The sequence below is a fragment of the Pseudorasbora parva genome, chromosome 18, assembly GCF_024679245.1.
Source record: "Pseudorasbora parva isolate DD20220531a chromosome 18, ASM2467924v1, whole genome shotgun sequence".
NCBI classification, from domain to species: domain Eukaryota; kingdom Metazoa; phylum Chordata; class Actinopteri; order Cypriniformes; family Gobionidae; genus Pseudorasbora; species Pseudorasbora parva.
The window spans coordinates 4,895,974-4,908,497 of record NC_090189.1 but is presented as its reverse complement, the minus strand read 5'-3'; the positions used below and the strand labels follow the sequence as shown (position 1 = coordinate 4,908,497).

Here is a 12,524-nt window from a genome sequence, read left to right as displayed (position 1 = left end):
TGACTTAACTTCACTGATTTCAATCATCCACATTTTTTGTTTAATTTCAAGAGTTAGTTCTTAACATCATTGAGCAGCTCATGAACATTCACAGTTTTAATAAACTGACGCTACCATTGTTTCACAAGTGCTTTCACTCACTTAGACAACAATGCGTTTTCTTATGAGTCTGTAGATTAGAGGAGAAGGTGAATCTCCTCCCACATGAAGAGCACTGGTGTGGCTTTTCTCCAGTATGAACTCTCTCATGATCTTTCAGGTGTCCTGACTGAGAGAAACTCTTTCCACAGTGTGAGCACTTGAACGGTTTCTCTCCAGTGTGAATTCTCTGGTGCATTTTTAAGGCACTGGATGTAGTGAAGCTATTCCCACAGTCAAAGCACACATAAGGTCTCACACCAGTATGAACTCTTTTATGATCTATCAGGTGTCCTGGCTGAGTGAAGCTCTTCTTACAGAGTGAGCACTTGTACGGTTTCTCTCCAGTGTGAATTCTCTGGTGTATTTTTAAGGCACTGGATGTAGTGTAGGTATTCCCACAGTCACCGCACATATATGGTCTTATACCAGTATGAATACGCTGGTGAACTTGTAAATTTTTTAGAAATGAAAAAGTCTTTACACATTCTGAGCACTTGTACGGTTTCTCTCCAGTGTGAATTCTCTGGTGTGATTTTAAGTTGCTTGATGTACTAAAACTTTTCCCACAGTCAAAGCACGTATGAGGTCTCACACCAGTATGAATGGTCTGATGATCTTGTAAATTTTTTAGTAGTGAAAAACTCTTTTCACAAAAGGAGCAAATGTGAGGCTTCAAACCAGTATGAACTTTAAGGTGTGATCTTAAGTTTTGGACAGAAACAAATGTTTTCTCACACTGATCACAGCTGAAAGACTTCACCCCAGTGTGACAGCGCAGATGATCATTGAGATTTCTTTTGTAAGTGAAACTCTTTCCACACTGGGTGCAGGTGAACGGTCTTTCTCCAGTGTGAAGTCTCATGTGCTCATTTAAATTCTTTTTATGTATGTAACTCTTTCCACACTGAGTGCATGTAAACAGATTTTCGCCAGTGTGAGATTTCATGTGTTTCTTAAGGTCTGATTTATGCACATAAAACATTCCACACTCTGAGCAGGTAGAAAATCCTTTGACTCCAGATTCTCCAGCTTGTTCTTGTGTGAAATGCTCTTCAGTCTTTGAAACAACTGCTTTTTCCTCTTCATTTTTGAGGTGAAGTTTTTGAAACTTGTCTTCGTTCACTTCCTTCGGATCTAAAAATCAACATTAAATTCCCAAAATTCAATTAAAGGAGGATAAATGAGAAACAGAGAAATAAAGTAAATTTTACATTAAGCACAAATCTAGTTTACTACGGTGTCTAATATTATCTAGTTTTAGATGTACAGAGCATCCGGAAAGTATTCATAGTACTTGACTTTTTCCAAAAAAATTATATTACAACCTTATTCTAAAATGGATTAAATTCATTATTTATTTATTTTTAATGAGTATTCACAAACTTTGCCATGACACTCAAAATTGAGCTCAGGCGCATCCTGTTTCCGCTGATCATAGTTGATATGTTTCTATAACTTGACTAGAGTCCACCTGTGGTAAATCCAGTTGATTGGTCATGATTTGGAAAGGCACACACCTGACTATATAAGGTCCCACAGTTAACAATGCATGTTAGAGCATAAATAAAACCATGAAGTCCAAGAAATATAATTGTCTGTAGAACTCTGAGACTCTTTGGCCTGAATAGCAAGTGTCATGTCTGGAGGAAACCAGGCACAGCTAATCACCTGGCTAATACCATCCCTACAGGGAAGCATTGTGGTGGCAGCATCATTCCGTGGGGATGCTGTACAGTGGTAGGAACTGAGAGACTAGAGCCCCTTTCACACAGCGATGCCGGCAAATACACGGATAATGCGACCCGGCATTTGTTCCCGAGCCCCTAGATTTGGTCCATTTTTACTGACAGTGAAATACCGTAATATGTGCGCTTTCACACACAACCCGTAATGGTCCCGGATTAAGTTGACACCTGACATATGGATGTGACGTATAATGGCGAGCGATCTCAGCTTCAGTACGGATAGTAAGGAGCTCCGTGGTCTCGACTTGTGTCCAGTTTGCGCACATTTCTGCTTGTTTAATTTTAGTTTCTTTTGTATACGAACACTCTCTGCGTTTAAAACACAGACGAGCTCTTCTGGCACTGCAGGGTTATGTTATTGAAAAATCAAGCTCTAGGAGTCGCACAATAACTACGTACACATTGCGGCATTAGTTTTGGCTTTTGTTCACACAGCGCTCGTCATCACAATTATTGAAATTTAATTGCATTCGTTACTTGCGTTACTCTCTTTTGTGAAAAACAAACTCAAATCTAGGCCCTTGCCTTGCTCTCAAATCTCAAATCACTTGACTTATTTTGCCTATAATAAAAAAATATAAGAAAAGTGAAAAACACTTGGAGCATTAACTTGGGCAATAACTTCCCCAACACTGCAAAGGACACAGCCAAGATAACAAGCCAACTCTGTGAATGTCCTTGGGTGGCCCAGCCAGAGCCTAGACTTGAACCATATTGCACATCTCTGGAGAGATCTGAAAATGGCTGTGCACTGACGCTCCCCATCCAACCTGGTGGAGCTTAGGTGTGCTAAGCTTGTAGCATCATCCTCAAAAAGACTTGAAGCGGTAATTGGTGCCAAAGGTGCTTCAATAGTCTTCAACAGTATTGAGCAAAGACTGTAAATACTTACGCAGAAAGATTTCAAACTAATTTCTTTCATATTCTCATTATAGGGTATTTTTTGTAGAATTTTGAGTAAAATGAATTTAATCGATTTTGGAATAAGGCTGTAACATAACAAAAGGTGAAGCGCTGTGAATACTTTCCAGATGCACTGTATTGTTATTAGGGGTGTGCACGAATATCTGAATATTCAATCTGTATTATAATATTATTTGAAAAATACTATTCCAATAATAGCATGTTGCTTTGCTGGCCATAAATGCAGTGAATCCGTGATAAATCCCACTAAAACTCACAGGTATAACTAAATCCACTAAGTAGCGCTATGGAGTGGGGTAGTAAGTTGATCGTATTTAATCACAATGTCGTCGTCTGCCTCGCAATGTTTGGAATTACTTAGATGAAAATTGAAAATGATCTTACAAAATAGAGTTACTTTTTTTTTTTTTTTTTTATTAATGAAACTAAGTTATCATATTATCACGACCACAATGAAAAATAAATAAATAAAAATCACATGAAATCCCAAAACATCCGTCGAATGAGGAAAGACAGCTGTTCGTCGCTGCATTCACAAGTGCAGGTAAGCACAGATGTTCTCAGAGTGAGAGCGAGATAACTTATGATAGCAAAATGAAACATATGCTTCCTTTAAGTTTCGAGGGTTTAAGAACAGAAAACACAAAATGCTGTTAGAAACTTCACTTAACACGTTATCTTTGTGTCTCTGCGATGTCTGTCAGTGGGGAGCGTTTTCTCTCCTGAGAATAATATAATCTAAAATAAATGATATTGTTTGTTTTTCTCAACATGAAAGTGTGAAACACGATAACCAAACCGACTCGAGTGTATATGTACGTTCGGCACGAGAACTGGCTTTTCTCTGCTTTATCAGTGTTTATTAGCTTGTAATGTTTTTGTTCTTTAGGCCTATTTTTTTGGCATACACATATTGTTTAATGTTTTGAACTGAAAGAAAACCTTAAGATATAGCATAAGCATGTTGTGCATATTGCATAATCTTAAGCTTGTTCAGAAATGGCGATAAATAAATAAAAATACCATGTCTTTTAATTTATTTTTTATAATGCATTTTAAATAAATTAATATTCAAATATTCATTATGAGCCCAAATATTCAAATACAATATTTTGGGCAAATGCCCATCCCTAATAATTATTAATAATATATATATATATATATATATATATATATATATATATATATATATATATATATATAGTACATTTTTATGCAATGTCCTATGTAGAGGACACCAGAGCTCAGTTTAAAAAAATAATAATATTGTTCTGTCTTTTCATCTGAATGTTCTTCATTAAAGAGAATAAAGGAAAACACCAACCTGTTTGTTCCTCTGTTTCTTCATCTTTTATTCTGCAGGGTTCTTCCTTAAACTCCATCTTTACAATTGTATCATAATAGTTTCTCCTGCTGCTGCTTCTTCTTCTTCTCCTCCTGTGGGAAGATGGGAATATTCCCAGCATTTAAACTCTCATGAACGGCTGTGGGAGCGGCTTCACTGACTGAAGGTGTGAATTGTGGTCGCTGTTGCTCATTTAGCAGATGATCATCACACTTACAATCTCTGTATTATTCAGCTTTAAGTGTTTTGATCAAACTGCTGTTTAGAAACAATTCAACTTATCCAGCTGATTTGTATGTGACAATCATTAAAAATTTTAAACACAACAAATTTTAATGTGAAAAACAGTCTACGTTTCTCGAGTGTAATGAACAAAGCAGTCAGTCAATTTATATTTTTTTCTGAGCGATTGATTCACTAAATCAACCGACTCGTTTAGTCGTTAGGATTTACATTTCTCCTAATAAATGATAAATGAATGTACTCACAGTGTGAAAGCATCAGATTTAGAGCAGAATGAACGGCTGTGGTCCACTTCTCATGTTTATGTTCCTTCTTCCCTCACTCACTTCTCTTCTTCTCTAGACTCGGATGTGTGTCGTTGCTTCGGTTGCTCGAGCGCCTCCACTGGAGGAAAACAATCCAACTCTATATATCTTCATAGACCGAATGTGTTATCTATTATCTTGGCTGATATTATCCAAACATAATTTATCTCGCCACATGTTTTCGTTTGGGATAATATATGTAATAATAAAACATAAAAATATTATTTTAGAAATAATATTTATTGGTGACAGTTGATTTATCAATGAGCATTTAGGCCTATTTAGTCTTTAAATGTCCAAGGACCACTCAAATGTTTTGATGCTTCCCTATTATTGCTCTGCCCGTGTCAAAGAAGAAATATCAAATTCAGTCATTGTTTACTTTGGTTTTCTATTAACCCCCAGTTACTTAAATTACTATTGATTAGGTAGCCTAAGTTGTGCACACGGTAGGCTACATTAAAAAATGTGACAACATTTTGCATATGGACCTCATTTATGCTGCCGAGTTAGTTTTAGCATGTCAAAAATGTTGTTTTATGCTTATTTTTATACACATTTGTTGTTGGCTATGCGGTTGGATTTCAGCTCTCAAAATATCTGATCCTGGGTCAGTGTGAACAGTAAAACATTGACTATAAATTCAGCATTGAGCGACCTTGAGGTCTGGATTAATCAGTAACAATGCAAATACTTTGAAAAGAGTTTATTTTCTAATTATGTGATGTCATGGTATTAAATGTCTTTATACAAACCCTGTAATAAAAATAAACTGGATCCTCAGTTATTGTAAAGTTTTAACAAAGACCAGATTAACTTTAAAAGAAAAAAGAAAGAGGCTAAACCAGTTCAGGCACTTTCTATATTTGCCTCCTGTGTCACCAAAGCAGTTCAAAATTTACTCAGTCATTTCCTGGTGGAGTCTGCTGTTCTCTACTGCGCTTTAGTAGTCGTCTTCTTCAGGGATTTAAATGAAGCAAACTGAAGTACGAATTAAAATAAGAATCAATATTCCCAGATCTGGATCTAGGTGAGTGTTTCATGTTGTCATTTGTTTTGTATTTCTAGATCACATTCAGATTACAATAGCTCTGATTTATGACAACTCAGTAAATTACAAACTGCATTGCAGAATTTGAGTTGAAGCAGAAAATGCATTCATTTTGCTTTTAATCAAAAATATGTTATACTTTACAATACGATAGCACTAATATGCATTAATTGATGCCTAACTAATAATCATAAGTTAATGAATTACTCCTGAAGAACTTAACCATTTATTTATAATTACTGCATCAGCAACTAATAAAGATTCTATATTATTAATATATTTAGTAATTTTTATTAGTTAAATGTGTCATAATGTATTAATTTCCTTATAACATAAAATACTAACTATTAATGTAAATTAATGTGTTAATTAATGGGTCGAAGCCATGTATTTCTCTTCAATAAGGATGCGGTTATATATTTTCTGTGTTTTGCAGATGTTCTCTGAAATCTCAAAATAAAAAAAATAAGACTAAATGCCAGTAATATGACAAGAAAACTAAAGGAGATGCAAGAAATAGAACAAAACGCAGCCGAAGAAGAAAAGCCAGATGAAGGCAAACCTGCACAGAAGGAAAAAACAATGGATGCAGGAAAAGAAAATCCCTGTGGATTCAGAAAACATCTAATTCTGCAGCTGAGAAACAGTCTGGACAAATATCGACCAAAGTGTAAGAATGCACAGACAATTTTTGAGTAAACTTGGGTTTTTAGTTCTTCTAAATGCTTGTTGAATAAAAGTGAAATCCTGAAATATAAATCAGTATGTTATAACCCAATAGTTTTTAGGTTTTTAGGGTGGAATATGATCAAGTGACTCAAACCGTAGCCTAACATCTATTTGTTTCATCAGTCTCTCTTGATGCAGACAGACCTGCAGAGAAATTCAGAGATGAGGTGAGAGATTCATAATCAGCTCATAATCATAGAATAAATCTGCTTGTGTTTTGATTTCTAACAGTGTGTTTCTCTCTTCAGAAAGAGCCCGTTTTTCTCATCTAACAGGCAGAACGTTCTTCACGTCACTTTCAGTCGATGATTCAGAAGGAGACTGGAATGCAAAACACTATTTTCCTCTGAAAATGCTCAGTTTTAAAGTGTTCATGACTATAACTATAACTGTACTGTGTACATATTTAAACTGATTTTTTAAAAATATTTGTGTACACAGACAATGTAAAAGAAGCAACCCTGAGATCAAATTTCCTCCTATCTGAACCGATAGTTCATGCAGCACTTTCACAAGCTGTCTAGAGGTCGCAGGCACTTTATGGCATTCTTCAAACGTGTCATTACTTCCATTTAAAAGGTATTTTTATCTTAAGAACCTCATAACTAGTGTCAAGTGTCTCGTTCAAGTGCACAATGACCTGTTTTTGAGCTACATGAAGCACATGATCCGCAGGGATTAAATGTCTGTATTATTTGGATTCAATTGAAAACTTTGTGAAAGTCATGCAAGTTTCAAAGTGTATTTACTACATTACACTGCGTCTGTTTATACCTGAAAGAGTTCTCAGTCCCGAATGTATTATTAAATGTCTAAACACCCATGTTTTTTGTCAGTCAGCAACGAGATTACGTTTCTCAAGTGTAATGAACAACATCAATCGGTTCATTTCGATTAGTTTCTCAGTGATTCACTAAATTAACCGACTGGTTAAGTCGCTTGGATTTAGACTTCTCCTAATAAATTAATGTACTCACAGTGTAAAAGCATCAGATTTAGAGCAGATTGAACGGCTTTGTTCCACTTCTCATGTTTATGGTCCTTCCCTCGCTCACGTCTTTTCTTCTCTAGACTCGGATGTGTGTGTCGCTGCTTTGCTCGCTTGAGCGCCTCCACTGGCGGAAAACAAGCAACGCGTCGCGGTAAAGTGAACGTTGCTCGTTCAAAGAGATGCCAAGATATTCTGATATTCTAGTCGATCTTGCAAAGTTAGGAAACAATATTATTCAAACTATATATTGTTTCCTCTTTTTTTAAATGTAAACTACAAATAGACTAGGTATTTATCTGTGCAATTTCTCACTTTACACATTAATGTTTCCTTCACGAAACTCCACGTTTTGCATGAAATTCCTTTTATTCTGTGAAATTCCATCTTCATTTGTGAAATGATGAGGTTTATGAAACAGATACTGTGTTTGTCTTCATTTCCATTGGATTTTAAATCATTCAATTCCTATATTAAATAAATACTATAAAGTAGTACAATAGTATTGTAACTACTACATAAACGAAATTTATGTTTCTATTTCTTTATGGTATTTTAATAATAATAATAATAATAATAATAATTCATTACATTTATATAGCACTTTTCTAGACACTCAAAGCACTTTACATATAGAAAGGGGGAATCTCCTCAACCACCACCAATGTGCAGCATCCACCTGGATAATGCAACGGCAGCCATATTGCGCCAGAACGCTCACCACACACCAGCTGATTGGTGGAGAGGAGACCGAGTGATGAAGCCAATCAGGATATGGGGATTATTAGGAGGCCATGATGGACAGGGGCCAATGGGCAAATTTGGTCATGATGCCGGGGTTACACCCCTACTCTTTACTCGATTTTTAATGACCACAAAGAGTTAGGACCTCGGTTGAACGCCTCATCCAAAAGAAGGTGCTCTTTGACAGTACAGTGTCCCTATCGCTATACTGGGGCTTTAGGACCCACACAGACCACAGGGTGAGCACCCCCTGCTGGCCTCACTAACACCTCTACCAGCAGCTACCTGGTTTTCTCAGTTGGTCTCCCATCTAGTTACTTGGCCTGCTTAGCTTCAGTGGGAAACCAGTCTTGGGCTACAGGGTGATATGGCTGCTGTTAAACTATCAATCTTTTCAATTTCTATTTCTTTATGGTATTTTATCTGATCTTTTTTTTTATCAAAAGTGGTGTTATTATCATAAATGAGCTCTATATTTCCAGCTGTTAAACCATCAATCTTTCAGTTAATTTTTGGGTGAACTAACCCTTTAAGCTTCCAAAGGCATGAACTGAAAACGCGCTGAAAACTACTGCCGCAAGTGCGGATGCGTTTACCTCAGCTCTCATCACGAGAGCTCATCACGATGAATGTAATCTGACTCTGCAGCGTTTGTGCCATGACACTCCCTCAGTGGTTAAATCACATTATATTGAACGCACGTTCAGTTTTTAATTGTAGTGTATGTTCTTAAACGGAAAGTGATCCAGTTATTCAGTAGCGGTGGCTTTGGGAGTGGCCTCGTAGGGCAGCGAAGCATTCTGGGAATTGTTGTCTTTCATCCCCATGAGACAAAACTACATTTTCTGTCTTTTCTCAGTCTAGAAAGCACCAAATTCAAAAAAAAAAAAAAAAAAAATTACATCTCTCCTACATTAATGACCCAGTTTAAATGCAGATTAATCTTCCCAGCGCTGAATTTTGCAAGTACAATGTAAAAACACATTATGAATTTAAATGTCAGCACATAGTAGTTAAGGCCACCTAATATAAAGTGAGTCCGAAAGGAACATTCATAAAAACCCCACATTTAAATGAATGTGTGACTGATTCTTATCTAGAACATTCAGCTAATGTATCAAACAACATGAAGACAATCATGAAGACAGTTACGGAATTGTGTAATTCCGTTTATTTATATATTTATGTGTATGGTTGGTGTTGTTTGTTTGCTTTGTTGTCCTTCTGTGTTACGTAGGACTTCCAGCTGCGGTAAGGTCCACCTCTTCCTGTGGGGATTGGACCGTAGAAATTGATGAGGGTATAAAACCATCCCTTCTGCTTCCAGCAGACGAGCTGTTGCGATTCCGGGCCGGTCGCACTTCTCCTGTCTCCTCTCCAGCCGTCAGACCGCTATTATGGATTCTTTTGATTTTTGTTAATTAAGTCTATGTTTATCTTTCTTTTGCTTGTTTCGGTAATGGATGTTTTGTAGGGTTGACCTGCCCTTTTATTTTTGCAATTTCGTTCGCTCTGTTTTGTTAGTGTAGTTTAGGGTAATTTGTTGGATTTTGATTTCTTACCTCGAGGGAAGTTAGTTTGAATTTTTATTTGTTTTCCCTTTTTTGTTTGTTATTTTGGGCCTTGGGTCTTCCTGACGATTATACATCCGTTTCATAAATGTTAGTTTAATTTTCTAATTTATGACAATTGACTTTACTTAATAAATGTTTATTCTTTTCTTCTTGAATTCTGGATTTATTGAATTATTAATTTTTTTTGGTCTGACGACTGGGCTGGGGAGTCATATTTTTATTTAATTCATTTATTACGGTCTAACCCTAGACGGATCGTAATAAAATGGGGGCTCGTCCGTTGCTTTTCGTTCGTTCGCAGTTGTTTTGGTTCAGTTATTGATCTTGGTTCGTTCGTATTTTTCTTTGTTGTTATTGTTCGTTTATTCGTAGGTTTGTTCGTTAGCTTTTTTCTGCTCGTTCGAGTGAATTTTTGCGTCTTCGGATATCTTACTGGTGAGTAGCCTACTCTATTTGCTAAATGCATATATTGTTATTTCTGATTGGCAGTTTTTGTGTAATGCGGTAAAAATTAGTCACACAATGGAGTTTAGTATTGAAGCTTTTAGACTGTCACCTACTTGGCAGGCATTGGAGAAATGTCGTAAATCTGATTTGCTTTTGGTAGCTGATTTTTATGATATATCTGTTCCAAAAGCTGGGAAGAAGCAGCTGATTAGAGAAGCATTGTGTGAAGAGTTAGTGAGTGCAGGAGTTTTGAAGGATGATGAATCCAGTCCAGACTTTGTATGTGCCGGGGCAGGTGTGCAAGACGCGGAGGTTCCTTTTGGAGAATCTGTTAAGGTAAACACTGATCCTGTTTCACTTGAGGGTGCAAATACAGAGGATGTCAGATTAGCCATTAGACTTAAAGAACTTGATTTAGAAGTAAAGCGTCAAGAGCATAGTACACAGCTGTTAAAAATGAAGCAGTATGAGTTGGAAAGACAAGGCGCACAACGTTTATCGGTGAGTAGTACATCTAAAGTTCCTTTATCACCAAAGGCGGGTGCTGCTAAAGTTAGTTCTCTCATGTTACCTGTGTCAAGTCATAATGATTTTGACATTAGTAGACACATTCGATTGGTTCCAACATTTAGAGAAACGGAGGTCGATTCTTATTTTAATGCGTTCGAACGCATAGCTGGCGCCTTGCATTGGCCTAGAGAAATTTGGCCGCTGTTGCTTCAGTGCAAATTAGTTGGAAAGGCTCAAGAAGTTTGTGCTGCGTTATCGCTTGAGGAAAGTCTTGACTACGATTGTTTAAAAGCATCTGTGCTGCGAGCTTATGAATTAGTCCCAGAAGCATATCGTCAGAAATTTCGTAATCATGTAAAGCATGTGAATCAGACATTCGTTGAGTTTGCCCGTGAAAAGGGAACTCTTTTTGACAAGTGGTGCCAATCCAGTAAGATATCTGATTTTGGGAAACTTCGTGAATTAGTGTTGCTTGAGGACTTTAAAAATTCGTTGTCGGATAAAATTGTGGTGCATCTGAATGATCAGAAAGTGACCACACTTGCACAGGCCGCTGTTTGTGCGGATGAATTCGTTCTTACGCACAAAAATATATTTTTTCCACCTAATCGTCGGGAAAGTTCTCAGAATAGTGTTGGTAAAAATGTGAGATATTCGAAAACTTCCGTTCCGAGTCAGGTAGAAACTCGCGAATGTTTCTACTGCCATGAATTTGGTCATTTGATAGCCGTTTGCCCGGTGCTGAAAAATAAAAATCAGTCACCAACAGGGGATAATTATAAAACTGTTGGTTTTGTTCGTGTGAAATCGGAAAGTAACGGTGGTGAACGGAAGGTTGATCCAGTTTATGATCCGTTTATTTTCGATGGTACGGTGTCTTTCGGGGATCAAACAGAAACAAAATCAATTCGGATTCTCCATGACACTGGAGCTGGTCAGTCTTTTATACTTGATAGTGTGTTACCATTTTCTAAAGATTCGTCATGTAATTCGAATGTCTTGGTTCAAGGTATTGAGCTGGAGATACTTAAGGTACCACTTCATTATGTATATCTCACGTCTGACCTGGTTTCTGGCCCTGTCAAAATTGCTGTACGTCCGCAGTTGCCTATTAGAGGGATTGATGTGATCCTTGGCAATGATCTTGCCGGAGAAAAAGTGTTGTCTCTTCCTGAAGTGATCAATGATCCCATTTGAGAACTTCAGAGCTCAAGAGATTTGGCGTCTGAATTTCCTTCGGTGTTTCCAGTGTGCGCATTGATGCGAGCGCAAGCTCGTAGGTTCGGAGACGTGATAGGTCTTTCCGATAGTTTTTTGAATTTGACTAATGATATCGATGAGTCTCGTAAGTCGGCTGATGTTCCTGAGTTAAAGCGCTTTAGACCGCTGTCTATGTATTCGAGTGCTGAAGTTGATCTGTCAGTGTTCATTGACAGAGAGACAGTTATCACTGAACAACAACGGGATGTTTCTCTTTCTCGCTGCCGTATGTCAGCGGTGGAGAGACACGAGTTAGATGAGAAATCTAGTGCTTATTTTTGGGATGATGGATTATTAATGCGGAAGTGGTCGTCTAGTGCTATTGAATCCGAATGTAATTCAGTTTATCAGATTGTGGTACCTGTTAACTCGCGTTCTCAAGTTTTGAATTTGGCTCATGATCATAATTTTTCTGGTCATTTAGGTATCACGAAAACATATAAGCGCATTTTGAGACACTTTTTCTGGCCTGGTTTAAAGTCGGATGTAACGAAATACTGTCGGTCTTTTCATGTGTG

General features: G+C 37.2%; 1 pseudogene; it reads right to left on the bottom strand.

The window, feature by feature from the left end:
* Positions 1-7,655, bottom strand: part of LOC137047056 (zinc finger protein 585A-like) — a 34,978-nt pseudogene extending 27,323 nt beyond the window's left edge.
* Positions 7,656-12,524: the final 4,869 nt, after the last annotated feature.